Here is a 24457-nt window from a genome sequence, read left to right as displayed (position 1 = left end):
GCAGAGGTGATAATTATTTGCAAGACTGCTTTCTAGCTATCCAAAGAAGATATGCTGGTTAAAAAAGTACATAACAAGTATCATCCTTGCCTTAGAAAGTGAGTAAAGGAATCATCAAAATGCATATCACCATCTGGATCGAGTCAGAATTATTTCTGGTTTGTATAACTTGCCAGAGAATTGCTGAGTTATAAACACAATTGAACATAAATTGGCTGTTCTAAGGAAAGGCAAGGAAAAAAGCAAACACTTTAAACAGATGTGCTCCTATAGTCCTGATCTTCATGCTGTCAATACAAATAAAAATAATTAAAAAAAGAGATGGCTGTAATTGGCAGTCCCAGATACGTGAGATCAATAAACCAATAAAGAATGTATAATGCAACATTGGGTTAATTGCTGTACTTGGTGTGGCCAGAACTCACATCCTTCTGCAAGTACAAGAATTCTCTTGTTAGTTGTGTAGGCCCAGGATACCCTGGCTAGATCCATATATATTATTGATATATCTGATAGAATTACAGAATAATACTCAAAAAACTAGTTGGTGGTTTCTCATTCTGTCAACATTTGACAGCTCTGTGCCAGCCTCAGGATGCCATTTAGTCCATTTGGAGTAAGGCATGGTACGTTGCAGCGGATTAGTTGGGGCTCAGCTGCAGAGCTGCAGTGTCTTCCTGGTTTCAGAAAGGATACAATAGCTCCACAAGAGTTGGGGATACAACACTTTCAGGGTGACCAAGGCAATTGTATTTTGTATCTGTCTCTCTTTAGTTTTCAAAGTAACAATAGGAAAATGTGATGTTGTTTTTGGAACAAGTGAACAATAGTAGGTGATGTGGAATGCTCCAAAAGGCAAGGGCCAAAATTAATAATTACTTGACCAAGCTGCAGATTTTTGCTTTTTTAATTTAAGGCCATGCATTCCCTGACGTCTCTTTCCCTTCCACCCACCCAAACAGGGCAGATTTTATACCAAATTAGCAGGAGACATTGACAGAGTAGAACAGAGGGTAGGGAGTTAAATAAAGTAAAAAAAATCCTTTGTACCCCAGTAAGACAGTCTCATCATGATCTTTATAATTAGGACTGGTGATCTCATTGAAACATTCTGGGCAGTCTTAAGGCAATCTCAAGGAGGTAACATACAAAACCTCAGCTAACAGTAGAAATTGAGAAAGCCTTCAGGTAAGAATTGCACAAATACTTTGAATTCTCACTTCACCCAGCTGTTTCTTAAGAATATTTGTAGAGGTGCCAATGTATACAACCTTGGTTCTGGGGCCAGAATCTGGTTTACTGTCCTAGTGATGCTGCAGCCAGAAGAGATTTCACTTCTTCACTATGTTGTCTTGTTGAGGCTGCATGGAGTCAAGACAGTATTTTTTTCCAAAGCTACTTGAAAACCACCATTCTTGTGAATAATGTGGGGCACTTTGTATTAATTCAACACAGTTTAAGTTACAGGTACTAAAATACAAGGAAATTGCCTTCAACAATTAATTAAGAGGTGTTTTTCAGGTGAACACAAATTTAGGATTGGTCTCACTCTCTGAAAGTTACCACCATATCAAAATTACAAGAAATGCAGGCTAGTAGAGCACAGCAGTAAATCTGCAAAGCTATTCGTTTTCTAGATGGCTGTTACAAATACAGCAGAAGCTTACGAATCTACATGATCTCAAATGTAGAAAGTCATACCTTTCATTCAGCAGAGTGTTTTACAACCATTAATTAAACCTCATGACACTGCAGGGAGTTAGTAAAATGCTAATGCCAGTTTTGCAGATGTGTAAATCAGCTCATTTATCACTTAATATTTGAATGTAGTTGATCACATCCAGGGGAAACTGAACTGGAACCTTTATATCTATTGATTTTCCTATGCTAGAAGATAGCATATCGCCAGAGACTTAGAGCAGGAACGTTCCTTTTAAAAAATGAAATTACTTGGAATAGTAAAGACTGTTTAATTTGTTACCTTTCCCCATCAACATTTACAATAAATATTCTCCCTTTACTGTGCCTAACACTTCAGAAAAAAGTTACAAGTTTAGAAAGGTATTAAATCAGTTACTGTTTCTCTGGCTTATTTGCCTACTACACATTTTCAAGAGGCCTTTTCCTGTAGTGATAATTAGAGTTAAGTGTGATTAAATTACTAACCTAGTTTCAAGTCAACCCATTCCTAGATGCAAGGAAGTTGCACTAGTGCACAAAAACATATGACTATGATTTTCAAGGAAGAGAGAAGGGCAAATGAGAAGTAAGTGTATTCTTGACTTTTAGAGAATTTAGAAAACCTCAAGTCCATTTGCTCTGGATGACAAATTTAGTTAACACTGGAAGCTTTCAAAAGACGAGACACATCGAAAGAATAGATGGAATAAAATATTTGGTGTTGTGCAGCCTCAGTGCCACACTCAGTAAGGGGTAATTTAAGATGTCTGGCCTCTGAAGTCAATAGACACTTGAAAGGCCTGGTGGTATCTCTAGCATATGGCACTTTCCAGAAGTGTTAAGGAAGGCCTGATCTTGTAATTTAGTGGGCAGGAAAGCAGCTGAAGCTGAGTGGTCCTAAGGCTTTCAGCTCTCTGCCCACTTCCCATCTGTTTCAAAAATCAGGACCCCACAGAGAATACGTTGCAGAATAATCACATAACTGATCACACAAAATTACATGGTGCCTCCCCAATGAGCTGTATCCTATTTTGGTTGTAAAACCTTTGGGAAAACATAGCAGATGCTGAACAGGTAACTGAAAGGGACAATGAAACGAGCTAGCAAAGATGTAGAAGGCTGAATATGATTTCTACTAGCATTAGAGCTGTACAACCTACTAAGCCAGGGGTAATCAGATCTCATGTTCCGGGCAGAAAGCTGAGTCCTGCACCACCTAAAGTGATGCTTACCTCAGTTCTCTTCAGCCATAGTTAGTCATGCTTTGGCTAGGTAAACTTATCCAACTTCCTTTGAAGCATCATGTCCTGACAGCTGCTAGGAACAGGATATCTGACCTGATAGGTATAGCAAATCCTAAATTCCAGGAAAGGCCTCCCTTGAGCCTACTCTTTGGTATTTCCTTTCCTATGGAAATGGGCAGAACTGGCAGCCTCCTTGGAAACTGCAATTAATTCAGGGTGAGGAGCCCATTGCCATAACAAAGACGCAGGCAAAATTGTTTTTTCTTCTCAGCATGTCTGCTACTCAAACATTCTGGTCAAGTCACACACAGTAGGTTCAGCTTTGAGCTCAAAGCCAGGAAGTGCTCCAAGGCTATGATCTTGACCGTGGTGCCTACTATAAAGTACTGCACTAAATAAATATCTGACGTGTCTGGGGCTTATTCACTGGAAGGATCCCAAAGTGTTTTGCATGCTATATATAGGAATCACTTCATCTGCCACCAAAATGTGATTACATCTGAAGTGAAAGGGAGGTCACGGAACAGAAACACTGCAGCAATAATGTGAAAAATAGATCAGCTAAATTTAAAGGCAGATGAATTGTCATTTCTTGAGCCCAAAGCAGAGCCTTTGAATCCCACTTGTTTAACAGATGTCACAAAAATCTTCAGTGATGCCCTATTGTCAGGTTCTTGGCTCCCCATTACTGCTGAAACACAGTGGTCCTGTGCAGCAGCTCTGCTGTGCCTTTGTCCTTTAATCATAATACCATTATTTTAAACATAATTGGGAGGACTTGGCATGATGACACCAACTCCAAACGCTGCAGATAAGGCAGCACAGAAGGAAAGACTGGTAATAAATTACCTGACAACAGATATTTCTATAGTTCTGGTGCTTCACAGTCACTAATACATTCATCCCTACAGCAATCCTGTAAAGATCATCAGTTACACAGAGGAGGAACCAAAGGCTCAGGAAGACTCACATCCTCCATAGTAACTGTTCTTCAGGTTAGACCCCAGTGTCATAGTCTCATCAAAGCCTTTAAGTAAGAGGCTAAGGATTGGTCCTTCTCTCATTGGGGACTGGACATCATCAGGTTTGGGGCCTCAATTGCTCAGGCCTAAAACACTCTCAGGGTCATGGAACAGGACTGGCAAGGTACAGGTGCAGTTTGGCAGCTTCACTTCTGTTGATGTGGGAAAAAAAAGTGTGTTCTAGGACATCTTTCTGACTGCTGCTAATCTGTGCCCAGTCTTTGAGTACCTGTTTATCATCAATCACGTAGCTGGAGCTCTCCCTTGGCTCTTCTCTAATGCCACAAGCTCCATCTCACCCTGGGGCATCCAACCCTCCCTTCAGCTCAGCATAACAGCTTGCATAGGGAGTGAGGCATCTCCAATGCAGCGAGAACAGTGCTAGTGTTGGAGAAGAAAGCCAGTAGCTCACCAGAGCTTTACACCATAAATGGCTTCAAATTGCTATTATTCATCTTCTACCTATAACCATGTTTCAAAGGAAACCACTCACAACTCTGGTAATCAGTCCTGGAGCTTTTCACCCTGAGGTTCCAAGTTCACTGTCTCCCTCCATTAAGACTGCAAGACACCCTTTGGTGTTTTCACTGACTTAGGTCCATTGGGCGCAGGACAGTTCTCTCTACTTGCTTCACCAGAAAGTTGTTTTTTTTTTTTTTTTTTTAATAGAACAGCATTGTTTGGGTGCAGCAAGGGTGGGGCTAGTAGCCAGGGGAATATCAGGACACAAAACAAGGTGAGCAGTGACCTCACCAACCAGGCACAGTCCCCCCCACCAGACACAGGCAAGCAGAGCAGGATGGTGACATTCCCCAGCAAGCATCAAGCAAGGTAACAAGGCAGGTCCAAGGTCAAGCTAGGAAATTCAAACACAACAGGAACAGAACTGCAGGCAGGCAACCCAGCAGCACAGCTCAGGCTGGGCCCCCCAGTCCCAGCCTGAATGGGCAGAGGGTGTGGTGGGGCTCCAGATGAGGCCAGTCAGAGCCACTAAGGCCCACAGTATTACCGAAGAGTGACCATGCCTACTAGTGTTCTCAGGGCCCTGACAAGCATTTTGGTTGAATGCTTCCCAAAGATGTGTGTCTTTATTAAAAAATCTGAAAACTTTTCACACAGATCAATTTTTGAATTGCAGTGTTGAAAAGCATATAAATAAGATCTCTGCATGTAATAGAAATGCACTATAACTTTTGAGGCTTTTACATGCAATAGAATTTTATGAGGGACAGAAATATATGAAATATTCCTCCTTGTCTTTCCCTAGTAGACGGGAGTTGCACAAAGCAAATTTAGCACTGTGTTGGACAGAAATGACCATGAAGAGAGCAAGATCTTTTTTTTCTTGTCTCTGGAAAACTAGATGTTAAGTCAGTGAACCTGTGAGAATAATCTAAAAACCCCAGTCCTACCAGGAATGTAGGATGTGCTACACTGGATCAATTAATTGATTCCTCAAGTGAGAGGAGTATTTTTGCAAATACAGTGCTGCAAAAGAGCTGAGAAAGCTTACTTGGAATTTCTCCTGTGAACTTCAGAGGCAGACTAATACCTATTTCAGAACAGCATGAAAGAAATATATGCTGCTCCTAGCAATGAGATACCTCTTCTGTAGGTAAAGCTAACAGTTACAAATGATGAATTTGCTTGCATAAAAAAAAAAAAAAGAAGAAGAAGGAAAAAAAAAAGAAAGTGAAAATCTGTCTTTTCTCTGAAGGATACATGTAAATTCAACCGCTTAGCCTGAAACAAATACATAGTTGCAATCTTCCTGGCTTGCCTATTCTGTTTTATTTAAAGCATTTCTGACTCTGTTTCCTAGCAAGCTACTCTAAGAATATAAGCTGTCCAGAAAAGTTACATGTAGATGAATTTAGTGAAGATATGGGGTTTCATACGTTTTTCAATATTTGCAATTTTTTTTCAAGACCCAGCTTTCAGGGTCATGTGAGCATGCAAAAACTTCAATATAGAAAAGGGGTAAAGGAAAAAGAAAAATTTTTTTAGCCCCTGTGGCTGCAAAGAAACATTTTGAAAGTATGGATCATAAATTCTCATAAGTCAGAAGACAAACAAAACCCCCCTTATGTTTATTATTTTAAAAGATTCATTATTTTTAAGCCAATCACGTAATTTGGGGGTGGGGTGGGTGTCTGCTTTGTGCTATTTGAATGCCCAGTTTGGAAATGCTCGACTTTAGAGTATTAGTATTTCCTACTTACCTTATATTTATAGTATTGAGGCCTAAAATGACAAGTTCCAGAAGAGCAGAATGCTTTTTTTCTCCTGAGGTGATAAATCTCTGAGAATAATGGAAATACTGACAGAACTTTAACTATACTGCCTCAAATAAGACAACGTGATTTTTAGTTTCTAATTAAATGCATATTTCTTTCAAAATTGGCTCTTACATAACTTGTAAATCATTTCAGTGGCATCTCAGAGGGAAATAAGGGGAATGTTGATCTTGGCAAGAAAAAAAGAATTTTCATCTGAACTTAAAATTCTTAAAACCTCTTATCCAAACAATATATATATAGACTACTCAGGAGTTCTTTTACAGAAAAAAAAAATCACCCAGTTTAAGCTTGAAAACAAATTAACAGGTATTCTGCTGCCTCCCTGTGGAGACTGGGACACCTTATCTAGAATTTCTTTTAAAACCAGAATCAAATGCAAGAGCATTTTTCGTTCAAGTCTATTTGCAAGAGTATTTCTAATTACCTGTCTGGTTAATAAGTAAAACCAATGCACTGAAGCAATACAGATGAATGCTGAAGGATGTCAAAGTGCTCACTGGTCAGCTCAGAGGAGGAAATGCTATTAAGGTGCATACTGGCACAGGTGGCTGCACAGTCCCCAAGCTCTGTATCTGTTACTGGACTAGGGGCTAGGGCTGCCCCTAGTGACTAAGGGGCACTAAGGAACTGCTGTGGCATCCTGCTACACATTCCCACTACTCCTAAACTAAGCTTAAGAAGAAAAAAAAATATATTTTCTACTGATTTAGCCCCAAACCTGCCCTCTAGATAGTACAGGCAGGGAAGCAGTAAACTGGCAGCAGTGCCAAGTTAGATGGGCTCAAATGGCTATGAAAACCTAACTTCCACTTTGGGTCTCTCTCATCCCTTGTGGGGCATAGCAATGTGCATTTCTGTTCTGTGCCACTCCTGAGGAAAAGCTATGGAGACAAATAACTCTGGCCCTTCATTGAAGGAAGAAGACAACATTGTTTTACAGAAGACAGCTGCACAACCAAGAGTTTCCAGATAAGCCTTTTGTAAGGAGTGAAGTGTGGTGTTACCCTGGAGTGACCAGGTGCACAGCAACCACAGAATAAGATGGGGTACCAGCTGCACTTCTTGGCTAGCACTAGAGGAGATACGAGCCACTGCTGATTCAGCAAGCACTGCCTGCCAGAATAAGGTCGTATCAGCAGGTCAGCATTGCTCTGCCTGCCCTTCTTCAGCACTGGAAGGACTGATCAGAACTTTGTTGTTCCTCGTCTTGTATTTCTACTTCCCCAGTTTCTTCAGCAACTGGCACTCTCACTGCCATGTGACCTAGATGCAATGGACCCTTCACTGGCACTTCTGTTGGGGAAGAAAGGAGAGATGGTGATCAGATTCCACTTCACCTGAGCCACCTAAGTGAGCCAAACCATCTTCTTGAGTTCCACTGCTCCTTACTTAAGAACTGAATTATGATCAGGGAGGGGATCTTCCTCTACTGATTATAAAGGAATCTCAGCGAAGCTTCTTGATTTATGTGGCTGGAATTATAGGGGATTAATAGCAATGGGGTAATTAAAGGCCAGGAGCACAGCCTACCAACTCACTAAACATGCCCAGGACAACATACCATTGACTATATTAGCTTCTCTGTGGTGCTTTCCCAGGAAATCATGATAAGGTGAGTCCACAGGAGTGCAGGTCCAATGGGGAATTGTGCCATTTGTCCTCCACAAAGTGGGCTGTCTCTGCCCAGGCTGAGGCCACCACAGACTACAAGATCATTGCCTCACACTCAAGTCTTCCAACAGATCTCGATGAAACCACGAAAACTGCAGAAGGCCATAATGTATGTTCTGCCAACAGTTAATGAAATATCATTAAGAATAGGTATTCCCAGGAATAATTTTCCATAGAAATTTTCTCTCACATCTTCCTCATATGGCTTTAAACACATGAGGGCATGCCTAGCCCATAGAATAATAATGCTGAGCAGGACATCACCGAGCTTGGAAACAGCTTAAGGAGTTAACAGAGCAATCTACCTGCAGAAGTAGCTTAATCTTCAAATATTCATAATCTGTTGTTTTATTATCATTAAAAGTTGCAGCAGGCTGAAAAAATAATCAGCTCCTAAAAATATAAGATTACCTTTTGTCACAAAGAGCCTCAATCTGTACTTAACTCTGTCGTATCTCTGACCATGCTGATATGTGAAGATTAATTCCCGTTTTGCTTCTCTCTTTCCCTGATTATTTTTTTTTATTCCTGTGAAGCAGTTCTGCCTAGAATGGTCACATGTCCAGAGCTGACCTACAGTCCTGGAACAGAGGCTTTACCTAGTAACCACAGCCCCAGTGAACTCCTAATTACAGGGAGAGCAGGAAGGACATGGGATCTCACCTGATTTACACCCTACAAGCTGATTATGTGAATTTACTCATCCAGACCAGATGTCAGTCAAGCAAGAGACAGCAACACCAGCAATGTCTCCATTTTCCACTTCATGTAACTATGGAAGCTGGTTGGCAAGATTTTTTTTTTCCTGCCAAATTTCTCACAGTTTTTTTTTTTTTTTTTTTTTTTTTTGCTTCTGTTTAAAAACCCCAAAAGAAAATTTCGGTTTGCAGATTTTGACTAAAAAAGTGATACAACTTCCACAAAGCAGCAGACACTTCAGGGAAGGGGAGTTATGTGAAAACCTAAGAAAAACACTAGTATAATTCCTAGTACCACTTTAAAAAGAAAATACTTTTAATGTTATTTGCTATCTTGCATCTGTCTTTTTCACAGGAAGAAATATTTTTGGGGGAGAAAAAAAAAAGGATTTTGGAGGGGATTTATTCCAGGTCTGTGCTCTCTAAACCTCTTCTGCTCAAAGAAAAGGGCACAGAACTTGAAATAAGAGTGTGTGGGAAGAGATGTTCTGTCACCATTTTTCTTCTTCCATGGAATAAAAAGGAAAATGTAACAAAGCAAGTAAAGAGCAAAAAAGTCCTCTCACTTACTTTCTTCTCACCCATTCTGCATCAAAAAAAAAATTTGGAACACAAGCCTTCTCCCACATTTCAAGTAAAACAAGGAAGGCAAATCCCTTTCCCAAGGTAAAAGGTAAATTATGAAGAAAAATGTAGTTTGGTGGTTTCTGTTGTTTATGCACATTTTTACCTGTGGGTAAGGAAAAAGAATGGGAAAGTTTTTAAAAAGCAGGAATTCTGGCCCCTTTGCCAAATAAAATATGACTATTTTTAATGAGTCAAATGGTCCTGTTTTTTCAAAAGCCTCCAAAATTGTCTCAAAAGGGTAAAAATATCCATAAAATGTTTACTTTTTAATGCACCATTACTGAGGCTGCATTAGAGATTAATAAATGACCTAGAAGAAGATGCCATTTAATGACTGATCTATAGTTCGAGTGAGCAACCTGTTTCTATCTGCCTACCTTCCTATCACGTATCTGAGTATTGCCTGAATACAGGTGTTTCTTCAGCCTGTGGCTGCCAGATCAGACTCTCCACTTAGCATTTTCACCCAAATATGAAAAATAATGGGCATAAGAATTGAGAGCTTGGTAGAGTGGTAGAGATGAATGACTACAACTGTGTGGTGTGGTCTTTAGCAGAAATACTTGAGTGCACGTTTAAGGCTTCCAGGATCCGAACAGTGCCATCCTCCCCTCCACTCTCCCAAGTATAATGCGCAGTTACCTGAAGAGTAAAACTTCTGAGCAAAGTGGCTGAGGATGCACGTTTTTCCTTTCTTTGGAAGGAGGGCAAGACCCTACAGGGCTTCTTTTCACAAGGCCTCATTCCCACGTAAGACAATCTGTTGGATCCCAGTTGCAACAGCTGAGCACAGTGCCCATAGTCAGGCAAACAACTGGCTACACATTGACGGAAAACTGTCTGAGGCAGGCAGTTCTTCCAGTTACCCTGAAAGAAAAAGGGAGAAACTTGTTTGGGCTGCAGCCTGTGTGTAGTACAGTTCATCTATCCCTTTTCCAGCCTCTTGGGAGAAGAAGAAAACAGCTCGCTTTCCTTCTTCACTTACATGCATGATCTACTTGGGGAACTTCTCAGTCCCACCAGACTCTGGCTGACTGGTAGTTGGGCAATCAGGTGCTTTGGAGCAGGCTACCATGAGCAGAGGATGAGAATGGCTGCCCCACGCATAAAATTTCCGAGAAAGCACCTGGCAGGGGACACTCACCGGCGGCAGCTCAGCAACGTGCCCCCCTGCAGGGCTGCAAACCTCTGGAAGCCGGGAGGCGATTCACAGCCGAGCTGTGAGAAACATGGCAGCTGTGGATGGCGCGGGGTGACTGATGCTGGGGTCCCTGTGAACCTGAGCCTCGCAGCCTGCCCAGGGAGAGAGAAAGCGGGCACAAGGAGTCAACGGGCCCTGGAACGAAATAAAGCACGTGCATAGATAAGTGAAACCCCCCGGGCTCTGCCCTAAGTAAACACGTCGTTTTCCACCCGCGCCCCCCGGCCTGCCGCCAGCACGGGGGACGAAGCCGCGGCGCGGCCACCGCTGCCGCCGGGCTCACCCTTCCTTCCCCTCGGCACTGGCTGCAGCGGGCAGGAGGCGCCGGCAAGCGCGGGGGCCGCTCCCGCCGCCGGCCCGAGGGCGGCGCCCGCAGCGCGCCACGAGGGGGCGCCGCCGCCCGCCGCTCGCCTCAGCCCCGCGGCGGGGCCGGGCCGGGCCGGGGGTTGCGGCCGGGGCGTAAAAACCTGCCGCGTTACCTCGGGTTTTGGGGCGAGGCCGCCTGGTTTTTCCTGCGTTAAGCCCTACTGCGAGGCGGGAGGGGCCCTGCCCCCGCACCCGCACCCCGTACCCGCAGGGCGGGCGGTAGGGGAGGGCGCCGCTGGCTGCCGCGGTTTTCCCGCCGAGGAGCGAGCCGCCCGCTGCCGCGCGAGGCGGGAAGCTCGAGCCCGCGGAGCTCCTGGCTTCCCGCCCCCGCCGCGTCAGGGTGAGCCCGGGCGCGCCAGCGCCTGACAGGAATGCCTTCCCATGGCCCGCTCCCCACCGGGCAGCTCGAAGGGCTTTTTCCCCCCATTTTTTTTAAATCACTTTTGAGAAGAAACGTCTTAATTAAACACACTTTATTTACGTATTTTTCTTATTTTTACCTTGGTCCCAGGTATTGGGAAGAATGCATGTCAGCACTCACTGAGTCATCACTGTGGTACAGGAGACAAACTTCTCTTTTACCTCAAAAATAATTACAAGTAGCTATTTCTGAATTCTGAGTAAAACAGCTTTTTGTTTATGTTTTAATGAAAAAATCTTACATTTTGACACATGATCTAAAAAGGAGAGGCTTTCTGGGAGTACCACTGTCTTGTTCTGAAATAACACAAGTAATACGTAGAAAAACAGAAAGACTAATAAATGAAGCCTGCGAAGCAGATCCTTGATTTTTTCCCAAAGTGAAAAAGTTCATTTCATGTGTTAAGTATTGATTTAAATGAAATTGATTTGAATTTAATGAACAAAATCAGATATTTTTAAGCCATTCTTAAATGGCAAATTTCTGGCCAGCTTTGTCAGTTTTGCTATATCTGTGTTAGTCTGCAAATTTCTCAGTTTCAGGGAATGTTCCTTTATTTCTTAACACTTCTAGAAGTCTGTTTCTCTCTACCTAAATAAGAATGCACTAATTATGGTTATGCTGAAGAGAGTGGTGGAATACGGGCTTCCATGCTTTCTGTTTTAGCTCTATATGTTTCCATCCATAGGTTTACACATCTACACGTATAGATGTGTTCGGAGCAGTTTAGACTACATGGAGTTTCATTGAGACAGACAGATTAAAAAGTCACAGCTCCCACTTCACCTCTCTGCTGGAATAAGTCTATGCTTCCATCTCCGTGTAGTGAAGCATGCCTGTACTCACGCTTGCTCTCAGCAACACTACTTTGAATGACCTCAAGCCACTCTGCAGACAATAATCACTAAATTCTACGTAAAACCGTTTGGAATTTTGGATCCAAACCTTTCCTGAAATAATGTTTCAGAGAGAAAAACGTTGCCAGAAAAAATCATTCAACACACTGATTTTTCAGCACAGCCCAAAAGAATTCTCCAAAAGGATAAAACCACTGAGTTGAATTAGTTTCTTATCTCTTATTCCTTTTAAATAAACACATACCTAAAACAAAAGAGAATCTGCCTAAAGGAAAATATTGAAGAAAAAAGCCTGGGCTTTAACTTGCCTTTGATTTTCAAACCTTTAGAATTTCTATATTCAAACTATTCTCTGCAATCATAAAAGCTGAAAACTAGCCATTTCTGAGGGGGATATAATCATGATTCCAGCAACTGAGGTGCTAAGGAAAATGCTACATGTTGTGATGAATAGCAAGAGATAGCAGCCCTTGTGAAAAGATGCTCAGATGGTGGGGAACTGCGCAAAAGCTGCAGCAGTAACGTGCTTCACTGCCAGTGGCTGAAGAGGCAAATCAAGGAAGAGATGATCGACACAGTCCAGTACCCACAGAGCAAGTCTGCACACAGGGCATGCCCTGGGCCAGCAGTGGGACAAAGCCCACGCAGAGGTACAACAAGCAACTGTTTATCGCCAGCTGTTTCGCACAGATGACTATACTGAAGGGGGTGGCCCTAACGCCTTTTTCTTCTTGGCTGCTGTTTGCTAAACTGCCCTCAAACTTTGTAGGTATTTATAAGCACCACTGTTTTCAAGTGGGGCTGGGGACCTCTGTTCAGAAGAAATTAATACATTATTTAATTTGGAAAGCGTACTAAATTCCCTTTTTTAGTTCATTACACTTCACTCCCCTGTGAAAGCAGCTCTGTCATTACAAGTAAGACTGCTCTGATATTTACCTGAGCTCAAAGAATGCCATTTCTCAATCTTACTAAAGACGACAAGTAATAATTAGGAGGGGGAACACTGTCTGAGGAATAAAGGATAATAACAAAGGCAGCACTGCATCTGTTGTTAAAATACTGAAATAAAATAAGACTAGGCTTGTACCATCCCATTTTCTTTTACAAATGGTATGGATCTAAGGCTGATTAATCGCTTGTATGGCGTTACCACCAGCTTCTTTAAATGAACATTCTTGCTAGGTCAAGGTTTGGGAGATGAAAGGAATATGTTTATTTTAAAATTTCTGTCACAACAAAGTTAAAATAACATGGGTACCTATGTGTGTACCTTCTAGTGAATCAAATATTACACTCATCCATTGCCTCTTCTGAAATCTGTGGACAGAAAAAAATGATACTTTTACTGGGATCATGGGCTGTTGGGAGAGTAATTCCAGAGGAAGGCAGCATGTTTCAAGAAAATAAGGAACAGGGGAGGCAGCAGACCAGAACCCAAGCACTGGCTTTGTTATGTTCCAGGTACGAGGTAAACACAGAGGTACTCCCCCGTGACTGTTCACTCCTCATCATTTGCTATAACTATTTTTATCATAAACTCTTTGGATGCAGAGACTGTTTCTCCCCATGAGTACACAGAATGCCTAGGATGGTGGAGTTTTAATATCAGCTTAGGCTTCTATGCTCTACTCTAATGCAAATAATAAATGAAAAGCTTATTGTGCTTTCACACTGAAGACAGTGCTCAAATACAATCATGATAAATGCAAAACAATCTTTCTCATTTTATCCAGGTTTCTTTTTGTTCTGCCAAAACCACAAACAAAGCAGGAAAGAAAAAGAAGGTAAAAATAGCACATTTAGTCTTGCATTCCTGGTAGGGCTTTGATGACAACCACACACAGTGGATTATATATACTTCACTTCCCAGCTAATAACACAAACCATTCATTCCTTTCCAACAGGCTATACATTCCAAAAATATTTCATGTATGTTTAATATACTGATTATTTCCTCCCTCATGTTACTAAAGGCAAATTAAATATACCTAATAATCCCTTCCAGTTCTATAGTCCCTTTCATCCAAAGGTCCCAAAGCATACTACAGTTCTTAATTTGCCATGAAAAACACCCTGCCATGGAGCTGTGAGAATAAATGATTTTGGTAACTGAATCTAATATACTTTTTGGGTTCAGTATGACCCACAGTACCACTTTTGGCTTTAGGGAAAGGGAAAAAATTCCTTTTCAAGTGAAAGGAAACATTCTGTTTGACCTGAAGTGTTTAATTTCTGATCATTTCTGAAAAATGAAAATTTGGAAAGAAGTGGCCGGATTCATAAGGAAAGTTGTTAAAGTAAAACGGAGGTTATTGTTTACCCTTGTGTAGTTTAGTAGCTAGGACAGTTTTGGAGAAAAAGGAAAAAATAAGAAAGGGGATCTGAAGATGCGTCTGTTCCAGAAAATTATCTTCTCTTTAGTTTGGTCTTTTCCAGGAAAGCAGAGAATCCATCCACTTCCCAAGAACCAAGCATCAGAGAACTCTGGTTTGCCTCACAAACACTTTAGGTACAAGACAGAAAGTTTAAGGGCGCATCTGAGCGTTGCTGAGAAGTCCTTGGTGTTGCAACCCAAATCACTTAATTTCTCTCCTATTTAGATATATTTTTGCCTGTTCCAGTAGTTTGTTTATTCCCCTTTTTCCTCCTTCCCCTAGAAATGTTTTTGCAGGGGAAAAAAATTCACTGCTCTATTCTTCATTCAGTTCTTCCTTAGTTGAAGTAAATCAAGGCATAAGAAGATTGTGTGACTTGAAACTAGTCACTAAACTCCGAGCGAGCTTTAACATTAACATCAGTGAAAGTTGGACAGCATCCAGAATCACTTATTGGTGGACCTGAGACTAGACCCAGGAGTCCCCCCTTGCAGCCCTCTGCTGTGACCTCCTACAGCACAGATGCCTTAGCACAGTTGCAGAATTAACCGGCTGAGGTTTTGTTATGCTTTCATCTGGACAGTAATAAGTACTATTCACTTTGTAGATGTTCTTTTATGTGGTTTAACATTGTGGGAAGTAATGAAACAAAATTAAGGATAGTAATTATGAAAAATGTAAACAAATAACAAATTAAGGAAGCTGGAAATTATTGCCTAATATACATGCAGTACGTAATATGAATTTCTCTACACAAAGCCCCCAACTTTGTAAAATCTTCTGACTAAGCATCCCTTTAGTGGATTTAATTTTAGTATGTATGCAGCATGTTTAATGACATTTTGTCTCAGATGCTATTGCTTTGTGATTTCAGTGTCTTGAAGATTCATTTATCTTCTTATTCTAGTTGCTCTGGATTTATAATCAGGGTCCCTCTATTAATCGGGGCATAGTGCAAATACTGAGAAATAATCAGACCCTGCCCCGTGGAGCTTACATGGACACTGTAACTCAGTCTTCTTGTTTCCTTCTTTAACCCTGAATTTTAAATACTTCTCTCTTTATTTTCTATATTTAGACAAAGCTAGCTCTGTAATTAATTACATTCACAGTAAAATCCAAACAACATGAAGGTTACAATGTGTGCAGACCTCATATTTTACAGTGTCCTATTACAAGTCCTGCTTTCTTAGTGTAATTACACTTAGCTAAAGCCCTAACACAATCAGATATCGGAAAGATGGTTTTATGCCACTGTCGTTTCACCCTTTAGAGAAACCACTCAAATCTTTTTACCTGCTACAGCTTTGGAAAGTTGAAGCGCACAGAGTTTTTCTTGCCTTTGAAAAGCCTTGCATCAATGAAATGAAGTGGAGATTCTTCCAACTTCCAGATCTATTTCAATAGCTACCAGTTGTACCATCCTGCACCCATTTTGCTTTGTGGTTTGAACAATGTCCAAATTTCCATGTCTCAAGTGAGTTTTTAAAAAATTTTCTTGTTTAGTCTTGCTTTTATAAAGTGCCCAAAATTATTGCCAAATTGATCCAAACTGTGTGAGCCCAGAGGACCTTAATAGAGTGCCCAAGTTCTGTGTTTAGACATGTTACTAAAGCACCCCACTTGCAAATTGGCCTATCCATGTATCAATAACTGTGTTGAGTGCTTGCCACTGTACAAAATGCAGACACAGATGTGACCTCTGCCAGCAGAGCTCTTTGGTCTTTCAACAAAAGCAACAAAACTGAGAAAAGTAGCATCCAGCTTCTCCCCCTATACACACTAATGCAGAACTATTTTTTCAATTGCCTTGTGCTAAGTTACAAAATCCTCAAATCCACAAACTAGTAGAACTTCTTGAAACCAGTTTACATACATAATTTTATGTCTTTAAAGGACACGTACACTCATTTCTTTGCAGACCTGTTTTGGCAGGCGATGGCCTGAACAACAGAAAAGAGAAGGAAACACCTGATGCCACCTATAATCTTAAACCAATGTAAACTTCATCAAGGGAGTGCTTCTATAAGAATGTGTTACACCCAATAAAAGGTGTAGAATGTGAGGCAATATTACCAGGAATGACAGTGTAAGACATTGAGGGAAGATAAACAACAAGGTCTGCAACAATAAAACAGGTCAAGATTAATATTGTTCTTACAAACATTAGAAGCTTCCTTCTAGGCTTTTTACTTGTGCAATCATGTTCTTGCTGTGGACATGCACATGTGCCCCTTCCAGAGCCCCTCTGCAAGTCATTAGCAGCTTTCAACTAAATTTGCCAGACAGCAAAGGTTCCAAACTGAGTAATCGAATTCTTACAACTACAGTGAATTCAAGTGACCAGAAACCTAAAATTGCCTCTGCTGGGGACGCATTTGATCAAGATATTTTTAGATGTCAAGTACCCATGTGTGTGAGAGTGACCATACAAACATCTCAATCATGAAAAAAGTTTCAGAGATTGCTTTTCCTTAGACACCATAGTGAATGATGAGATGCACATCTCCATAAAGCACCACAGTAGTTTGGATATTTAAGGAATGGATTGTTTCTTTTGGAGATTTAATATCATTAATGGCAAAGTTCAGGAGAATGGAGAGGTTACTGCAGTGCAGCTGAGGGGAGGATCTGGGGGTAAGTGAGGCCGCAGGGTATGACATCTAGCACAATGTTCTAGGCACACGGGTATGGTTAAAGGAAAGATGGCAAGGAAGGAAGACAGTCCATACCGGTTTGTAAAAGTAGGCTGTTTGCTGTGTTCAGCAGCAGGTGGATATGTCAGCAGACAGGTACTGAGCACTGAAAGGTAACAGTAATGAGTTTCTGCTTGGTGTGAAAAGCTGATGCAGTAATTTACAGTGGGGAGGGGAAAAGAAACTGGACTGCGAGACTGACATCCAAGGACTGTGGCTTCTAATGGCTTAGCTTGGATAAGTGAGGTTACCATTATAAAGCCAAAGTAGAGCAGATTGTAGTATCTATGTCAAGAGATACAGTATGGCAAGGACCATTGTTTTAGCAAGAGAAGAAACAAATTTTATGTTTTGAAGTAATATTTGGCAGAGTGGACAGTAGAAGAAATGAGATGTCAGACCATGCTCCTCAAATTGTGAACCCCTTGGACTAGTTTGGCTCCAGTTTGCTTGTTATCCTACCTCTAAAGATACTGTCACCTTTCACATGATTAGCACAAGCAGCTACATCACCACTGCTTGAAGGGGAGAAAGCCAAGCATATGGCATCTCTCTCAGAAAAAGGAGGGCACTTAGACTCATTCATTAATCATCTAGAAATACTACCAAGCCTACCTTTGCTAGCAGGAGAAAGGGTTGTTACAAGATTTTAGTTGCACAGGATGGCTGCTTTACTGAAATGTATTTACTGGGTTTTGATCAACAGCCATTTAGAGAGTAGAAAAGACAAAGCTACTTAGAAAGCATATAAAAAGTAAGTGAAAAAGATGTAACCAGAGGCATTATCTGTTTTGAGAAGAAAGGGAAAATTGTGTAGGGAAAAATGAAAGGGCGAAAGTCAAAAAAGTTAAAGAGCATATATTTCAAGAAGATTCAGAGTGAGATTTCAAATAAACAATTGCTGATCTCAAACAGATTGCAAGAAAACGTCAGGAAAGTAACAGGGGCAGGGAAAACACCAAAGGTGGCAGGCAGCCACCAAGTGGAAATGAAGACATGAAAAGAACAGCCACCAAAGTTCAGTAGTATGACCACATCAGTCAGAAGCAACTCGTAGTGAGCTGAAGTATCATAGAGATTGCAGTAAGAGGTGGAATTAACAGTAAGCAACTCGGCTTCCACTTGGACCTGAGTGTGTGTAGTGGTGGAGAGGGATGTCATATTGCACAGGTTATACCAGACAGTGACAAAAAGGCAACTCAGTCAGAAGGAGCAGGCTGGAGAACTGAGACCCTTGGGACCACACAGCAGATTTAAAGTGACCAAGGTTAAAGATAAGGAAAATGCAAAGGGCTGAGTGTTCATTTGTTCTGTTAACACCAGGAGGGAAAGCCAGGGACAAAAATGAATTAACATAAAGGCAGAGAAAGACATTTTCTGTGTAAAATAACAAAAGCAACAGGGGAAAACTAGTAAAAAGGTGGAGCTGTGGAGATGAAAGCAATGCATGAAGCAGAAAGATGACAAATATTTCAAGGTCAGCAAGGAAAGATGCCTTGGGGTCTCATTCTGAGAGAAAATTTTTGCAGGAAAGATGGACCAGTGGCTGATGTGAGAGCAGTTTAAGCAATGCAACAAGAGCCAAAAAAATTTTTCAGTGTAACTTTACCACCACAGGTAGGATTACCCACCTACTCCAGTATTCTCACACCTGCCCGAGTGTTGTAACTCCAAAAAATGGATGTCTGGTATTTTCTGTTTGAAGAAATAGAATTTTCAAGAGTGCAGAAGTGAGTGTAGTTAGCATTCTCCCCCTGTAATGCTATATAAATAAGGTTAGCTTACCCACCTACACATGGTACATTGAACGTGTTGAAGACAAATTGACTCAATAAATTCTCTTGTAATAGAAAATAGTAAGAACAACATGTTGATGACATTGAAACAGTAAAAGATTGTATTCTAAATGTTCCAGCATCTTTGACACATTATTTTTGAGGTTCTAACATCACTGGCATGAGATTCCCAATTTGCTTAATACTATCATCTTTCATGCTTTTTCTTGGCACCATGAACAAAAATGTTCCTGCTGTGGACTTTCCTCTGTGCTTGTCCCAACTCCTTAACTTCAGTTTGCAGAATCCACTTCTCCTTGTGCCAGTACTTTCTGTTCCCCTACTGTCTACTTGCAAACAACAAGGTGATGCTGGATCCATGGGCTGGACTATGAAGAGGAGAGAAACTACTTTCTAAACCAGGCATCCTCAAACTTTTTAACCAGGGGGCCGGCACGCAGATGAAGTGGCAGGCAGTCATCTGCGGCTGCTTGGTTTCCCCCCCAACCCCCAGCGGGGTGGGTGGGGGTTGGGGGGGTTCTGCAAATACCGGGGGACGGATTGAAGACCCTGGGGGGCTGTATCCAGCCCGCGGGCCGTAGTTTGAGGACCCCTGTTCTAAACCATCATAACTATTCTGGCAAGTAATGCATATGTGTTATAAACCCTCTTACCTGCTGAGTCACTTTGGGCATTGCAGGTTGTCTCACTTAGGAGAAACCAGTTGGTGAAAGAATCTGGTCTTTCACTGATGCCATCCTGTTTGCCTGAACAGCAGAGCACTCAAATAGCAGGAGATTGTCTGCTCACAATGCCAGTAACTTGACACAGTTCAGCCCAAAAACCTCTTTTTTGTCTTTGTTAGGCCCATACTCCCAATACTTGTTCATTTTGCGTACTTAGCTTTCTCCTCTATTTTTCATACACACATACTGCGTTCCCTTCAAAGGGATGCCCAGTGAAGACCCTGTGGCCACATACAAAAAGCTGTTCAGGAATTTACAGTATCTTTGGTTCTGGACAACGAGCTTTAGATTGAAGCCTCCATCACTTCTGCTGCAGTGTTTCATGAGGGAGTACAAAGGCAGCAATTAGAATCAGATTCAAGGCAGTTCATAGCCACATCTCAGCTAATCTCCCTTAGCATGGCAGCTCAGGACAGAAGGTTGATGCCTATAAGTCACTTCCAAAAGGAAATAAAACTAAGAGTCTTTATAGCAAATACAGTACAAATTACAGTTTTAAACAGCTGTATCCTGTTTTTCTATTAGGTCATTTTCATGTGCTACACCAAACCAATTGTACCTCACTACATCTGTCTTTGGAGTTTTCCATTCCCCACCTAGATTTCTTTCAGGCAACCTGGAGAGACCCCTTATAATGGGCTTCTGCACAGGGTCTGTTGTAGGAGCTGAAACTGCTGGTAGAGGCATCCCACATATTGTGTCCCATCAGATGGGGCTTGTTATTGAAACAGCTTTTGCCATTTCAAGATTGACAGGTATTCTCTCCATTTCTAGGGTGAGAAAGTGGGGAAAGAATTATCTTAACCTTGCAAATGCCCTCAGCTGGATGTGACAGTTTATTTCCAAGACTGAACCCCAAATTATCTTCAATGACTCTGCTTGTATTCACATCAGTTCTATGTAGGGTCCTATCCAAGGTTTACCCAGTTTAAGGTTTCCAATCAGATCTGGCTCACAAGCAAGATTTGCAGTTCAATGGAAATTTGAGGGGGCTTTTTGGATTTGATTTCAGTCCAAATCAAATCTAAGTGAGATATTTTCAGGAATTCTTCTGAACTGGAAGTTCCCCAAACCATTCAGCTGCTCAGTGATTATCACAGCTAAAATGAGCATTGACTTCACAAAGCAGTGATAGGGACTCAAACTCCCAGTTCCAAGTAGTTCCATCTGTGATTTGCTCTGTGGGGAGGACATGATAGTCTCCAAAGTTTGCCAGAAACTCAGGAATGCTCTTAGATCCAGTGAAACAAACAGGGCTTGAGATGTTTCTAACAAATCTTCTGTGTTTCGGGAATGGCACTGTTGCTACTGAAAGTGTCATCTGTGGCACATCCTGCAGTCCTGATATATCCAGTTGAGAAACTCGAAACTTCCTTTGAATCTCTCAATGAAAGCATTAGATTCTGGTATACTCTGGGTCTTGTCCCAGCACAGCGCCCACACCCAGAAGCAGGGAAGTACTCCTAGCTCACATGCTAGAAACATCGGTAGTGGACAGTCCCATTTACCAGAGTTTGTCTTTAAGTATTCCAGCAAGCATAAGACACTTCAGTTTCTCCTTTTGTAATTAAAAAGCTTCTGAATGACCTAAATAATTGTTACCCTACAGGAACTCCACATGGATTTCCAGAAGTCTTTGGCCCCCAACCAAGAGTGAAGAGCACTAGCCTACACTCCTACAAGTTTAAAAGGAATAAAAAATGCTATTCCTTTCCTCTTATTGGTAAGAAAGCCACCTAAACTGCCAGCATCCACTCTGAATTCTTCTACTATCCCATCAGAAGCTGGAGCACGGAGATGGTAGTCATTTAATGCATTTTCTATAGTCTCACAAATCTACAGAAACTCTTTTGATTCAAAATTTCTTCCCTGACCTGTGTATGACTCACCTCAAAAATTTCAAAACTAATTTATCTTCTGCATTACAGTCTGCTCTGCTTCATGTCTGTAAGGGAGCAGGCTGGGTAGGGCTGTTTCCTAAAGGAAGGCAAGCCAAGGGGAATACGGAGGCCACCAAGACAGGTGCCTCAGCCAGGGTCCATCCCACAGTACTCAAGGGATGCAGCAGGAAAAACCCAGAGATGGTGGCCAGGTCCAACCAAGAATCCAGACCTTAAGGCAAACATGATGGTGATGAGGCATGCCTCAGTTCAGGCTGGAAAGCCAGTCCATAGGTCAGGGTTAAGGTCAAGTCCAGTCATCACCAGACAAGTCCACAGCAACAAAGCAGGTCCAGGCCAAGCCAGGAAGTCAGCCCATGGGTTAGGATCCAGACCAAGGGGCTGCATATCATGCCTATAACCCACCACTTCTCCAGCAAAGCTCAGAGGGAAGCTGAAGGGCCAGGGCTGAGCTTAAATAGAGCTCCTGGGCCTATAAGCATGGGTGGAGGCATCAGGTGAGGGTCATTAATACTTTGTGCACTCAGAGTCCTGATAATGCTTTCGCAAGTAATCTTTATGCCATTTTATGAACTAGTTCAAAACCCCCAAGTAAACAATAATACTTGTCCTTATTAAAAAATATCAGAAAGATTTGCTTAGTGAAATACTACCTGACATAGGCTTTACCTGTCTCTTAACACTTCCTAGCCACATCTTCTACATCTGTTTTGTAACTCAGGCAAAGGAAATCATACCACTTCGAAACCCCTCAAATATCTAGCAGTTTTTAAATGATGACATTATACTACAGCTGCCTTTTTCAATGGATCTAGAGCCGGCTAATAAATCCTATAATCTACTGCTTTCTTCCCACCTTTTATACAGGACTTGATCTTAAATCCTGAGCCATTCCACTGTGAACAGAGTTTTCACTGAGATGCTAAGGGAGAGACTATATTCCAGGATATCTGTTGCCAATAGCACAGTACTCTAGTACTGAGTTCTGCCTGTGGGAATCCCTTGGTTTCTTGGGAATCCCTGTGGCTGCTATCCCCTGGATTTGCACTTCTGCAAGATGCAGGAAGGGAGGAAACAATCACCTCTTCCCAAACATGCTCATTCTCCTGAACAATCAATTTTTTGCTCCTTGCTTGTTTAGACTGGCATTTGCAATCAATCCCACAATGAAGCTCTCTGGGCAAAACATCAATAGCAGTCAATGTTAAGCCTGAACCCTTGCTTTTGGGTTACTACAAAACCATGGCATGTTCCATAGTTTTAATCACTGGCAAAGCATACAGTAATTTTTCCCAGGAGATTTTAGCCATTGACTCTTAATAAACTGTCATCCTCTCAAGTAATTTACATTCCTGTATCAATACCCAGTCCATAAACACTAGCATCTGTGTCTAATTGAAAGTGAGGTTTGAAGCCCTGGTCAGTTAACAGAGAAAAACTTGGAAGAACCATTTCATCTCTGAATACTAAGCCACACGCTGACCACTGAAATAACATTCTTTTCCTACCCCTTTTATGCAAATGTTATGTAATATTGTGAAACACAGAAATAAACCTCCTCTGGAAGGATTAAAGTCCCACAAAACTGCACATCTGGAAGCCTCTGGGGAGCTGGCTGGTGTTCAAAGATCTTAAGAGTAGAATTTCCCTTCTCACTGTTCTGTGTGCCAGACCTAAACTCATTCTTTTAAACACAATTCCTATTGCTTTGGGTACAGTTTCAGACCAGCAGCCTTGAGCTGATCCTGGCCCATTTGTAAATATACCTTATTTTGTTCAAAGGTACTAGCATGTTCCCAGGGTATTATCTATGTGTAGTGAACAAGCCAGGAGTACCTGGAACAATCATTTCTGGACCAAAGCCTCCTCCGGTGGCCCCTCAAATGCAGCTGCCCACTATGAAAATCAAAGGCTATCACAATGAAATGCTGCAAACCTTGCCTGCAACAAAAGCATTTTTTCTCTTTTTTAGGGCCAATATCTATTGCCAATGTTCACTTAATATTCAGGCTGAAAAATCAGATTAAATTTTTACAGGGTCTGGGGAATCATCTATTCATGGTCACTCAGAGAAAGCCTTTTAAAAGTGTTCAAGGTAGTTTCTACACATGAACCAAATCTGCCACTTTTTTTTTTTTCCTAAAAAGAATTATGGTTGACACACAAGAACAGCTGAAAGGCTCAGTTATGCTCTTCTGATATGTTTTTTCCATGTCCTTTGTGGCCTCTTCTTTCTTTGCTTGATGGCAAAAACAGATGAGGTGGGTGTTTGATGTACTGTTTCTCCCTCTGATGGCCTGGAGCTGGCTTGGAACGCTGCAGCCTTGATCTTTGCTGAATCAAGGAGAAAATCATGACACTTAACCAAAAGGTCTTTTGGGCCATTTTGCAACTGCCTGTTTAAAGCAACAGTACTATATCAGAACAAATCTAACAGAAACCTTCAACTCCATCTCTTCAGCGTTCTTCCTTTACACTATTCATTTACTCCAGTGGGATTACATTTTTACCTTTTACATGCATCCTTTTTTCCTTTTTGCCATTCACTACATGTTAGCCACTTTATCAAACATACAAAAATTCAGCCCTGCTCCAGATCTATTAAAAATGTAACATGTAAGGTCCTAATGTAAACTTTGTCTAAAAGATGGTTGCAGCCAAAAGTTTCTTCCTTTGGAAGACTATCATCATACTGAACTGCAGGACAGTTTGTTCACAGCGGTAAATTACTTACTCCACACTAACAGATCTTCAGAGAATTTGGCACAAGCTGGATTTATAAGGTACCACCTGTCAGCTAACAGTCACTATTAGTCACCAAAATTGCACAAGCAGACAGGCTCCTTTAGAGTCTGTTTAGCCAGGCTGGTCTAA

The 24457-nt window shown here is 41.6% G+C and overlaps 1 protein-coding gene across 5 annotated transcripts in view; it reads left to right on the top strand.

Annotated features, from left to right (window-relative positions):
- Positions 1–4908: 4908 nt before the first annotated feature.
- Positions 4909–24457, top strand: part of MPPED1 (metallophosphoesterase domain containing 1) — an 89094-nt gene continuing 69545 nt past the window's right edge. For all 5 annotated transcript variants that reach the window (XM_080390981.1, XM_080390979.1, XM_080390980.1 and 2 more), the window contains exon 1: positions 4909–24457. This exon is cut by the window's right edge. The gene's annotated coding sequence lies outside the window, so the exon portion shown is untranslated.

The sequence above is a fragment of the Falco punctatus genome (genome assembly GCF_963210335.1).
Source record: "Falco punctatus genome assembly, chromosome: 6".
In the NCBI taxonomy this organism is placed as follows: Eukaryota; Metazoa; Chordata; class Aves; order Falconiformes; family Falconidae; genus Falco; species Falco punctatus.
The sequence above is the reverse complement of the archived record's forward strand: the minus strand, read 5'-3'. Positions and strand labels throughout refer to the sequence as shown.